General features: G+C 40.6%; 1 non-coding gene across 1 annotated transcript; it reads left to right on the forward strand.

Moving 5' to 3' along the window:
- Positions 1 to 1,360: 1,360 nt before the first annotated feature.
- Positions 1,361 to 1,467, forward strand: LOC141644498 (small nucleolar RNA R71). The gene has a single exon (XR_012544113.1). It is a non-coding gene; the product is annotated as a small nucleolar RNA R71 (small nucleolar RNA).
- The last annotated feature ends 941 nt before the right edge of the window (positions 1,468 to 2,408 follow it).

The following is a 2,408-nucleotide window of genomic DNA, read 5'->3' on the forward strand; positions in this document are numbered from 1 at the left end:
ACTAGCCCCTAGATCACATAAGGCTTTGTTGATCGTTGTGTCGCCAATGGTACACGGTATTGAGAAGCTTCCCGGATCCTTTAATTTTGGAGGTGAACTCCCTTGAAGTATTGCACTACTCACCTTAGTGAAGGCGATAGTCTCAAGTTTCCGGATTGACTTCTTCTTAGTGAGGATATCTTTCATGTACTTTGCATAGGCCGGAACGTGATTGATTAATTCCGTGAAAGGAATTGAGACTTCTAAGTTCTTCACAATTTCCATGAACTTCCCAAGTTGATCATCAAATTTAGGCTTGGCTTGACGACTTGGAAAAGAAAGTCTAATCACAATGGGCTCCTTTTCTTTGGCTTTGTCTTCATTTTTCTTTGAGCTTTCTTCTTTTGATGATTCCCCTTCTTTGGGACCTTGCACCACAACTTCATTCTCACTAGCTCTCACAACTTCATCCTCAACTTGCTCCTTCGGTGCTTCATACCTTGTACCACTTCTCAAGTGAATGGCACTAACCGTTTCATGTCTAGGGGGATTACTTTGTGGTGGTAATTGCCCCTTTTGTCTTTGTGAGCTAGAAGATGCTAGTTGAGTTAATTGTGTTTCCAACATCTTGGTGTGAGCTAGAATGTTGTTGATGGTGGTGTCTTTTGCTTGGCTATCTTTTTGCATTTGGGTGAAAAATTCTTGTTGATTCTTTTGCATTTGGAGGACCGCTTTTTGGACATCAAAACTTTGGTCATTGTGGTGATTGTATGGGTTTTGATTTTGGTAACCTTGGTTTTGATTGAAAAAGGGTCTTTGATTTTGATTTCTCATGGGTGGTGGAGTGTATGTTGTTTGAGGGTTTTGGACATTTTGGCTTTTGTATGAGAGATTTGGATGGAACTTGGTGTTTTCATTGTAAAAATTTGAATAAGGGGTACCACTTTTGTAAGCTTGGAAAGCATTAACTTGTTCGGTTGTTCCCCTACATTCGCTTGAGTCATGACCCAAGGTTCCACAATTCTCACATATCCCGCTTGGGATTGATGAGGATGCCGTCATGGCATTAACATGATGCTTTGTTGATTTTGAGTTTTCCTCAAGTCTAGCCATAGCTTGTTCAAACTTCAAGTTGATTGTGTCAATGTGAGCACTAAGTTGAGCACCCAATTGAGTAACGGTGTCCACTTCATACTTTCCTCCTCTAGTAGCCTTGCGAGGCCTACTATATTGCGAATTATGGACCGCCATTTCCTCAATCTTGTTCCATGTTTGATTGTCATCAACTTCGGTGAACATTCCATTTGATCCCATATTGAGAATGTTCCTTGAATCTTCATATAAACCATTCCAAAATTGTTGCACTAAAAACCATTCGCTAAGTCCATGGTGAGGACATGAGCGACAAATACCTTTGAACCGCTCCCAAGCTTCATACAAAGATTCTTCATCCCTTTGCTTAAAACCCGTAATTTGAGCTCTTACAATATTGGTCTTTTCCGGTGGGTAGAATTTTTTGTAGAAAGCTAGAGCTAGCTTCTTCCAAGAATCTATTCCAAGGGTGGCCTTATCAAGGCCCTTCAACCATTGCTTTGCGGTGCCGATTAACGAAAAAGGAAATAAGACCCATCTTATTTGGTCTTGAGTCACGCCCGTTTGAGAGATAGCTTCACAATAATCACAAAATGTTTCCATATGAGAATGAGGGTCCTCACTAGGCATTCCCCCGAATTGGCTCCTCTCAACTAGTTGGATGAAGGCGGACTTGGCAATAAAGTTTCCGGTAAGATGTTGTGGGGTAGGAGTACCATTTGGTAGATCCTCCTCGGTGGGTATAGAGTGTGACGAGAATTTAGGCATTGTAGGTGGATTTTGTGTGGTATTGTTTAATGGGTTCTCTTCTCCTTCTATTGCGAAAGGATTGACAAACTCACTAGTGGGTTGAACAACTTCACCAACACCTCCCAAATTCCTCCTAACAAGTCTCCTATTATTCGTCAAGGTTCTTTCGATTTCACGGTCAAAAGGTAACAAATCTCTTTGTAACCTTCTAGACATGCAAAATATCAAACAACTCGAAAACAATTAGAACAAACCTTGAGGAGTTTTACTTCCCCAAGGTGAAAAAAGACACAACTAAAAACAATAAAAGAAATCTTAAATCAATTAAACACTGTCCCCGGCAACGGCGCCATTTTTGATCGGAGCCATTTCGTGTTCACAATTAAGCATATGTGGTCGTTGGTCAATGGTCGATACAAAACACAATTTATACTTCACAAACAACTCTACAATTAGTAAAGAGGCAAGTAAAGGTCGGATCCCAAGGGACGGGTATTGAGATGAAGATTCTATTGTAACTAGTTGTGTCTAGGGGTGTCACAAATTGGGTTGATGTAGAAGGTTACTAAACTAAGATAGCAATGAAA

Source organism: Silene latifolia, chromosome 2, assembly GCF_048544455.1.
Source record: "Silene latifolia isolate original U9 population chromosome 2, ASM4854445v1, whole genome shotgun sequence".
Taxonomy (NCBI): Eukaryota; Viridiplantae; Streptophyta; class Magnoliopsida; order Caryophyllales; family Caryophyllaceae; genus Silene; species Silene latifolia.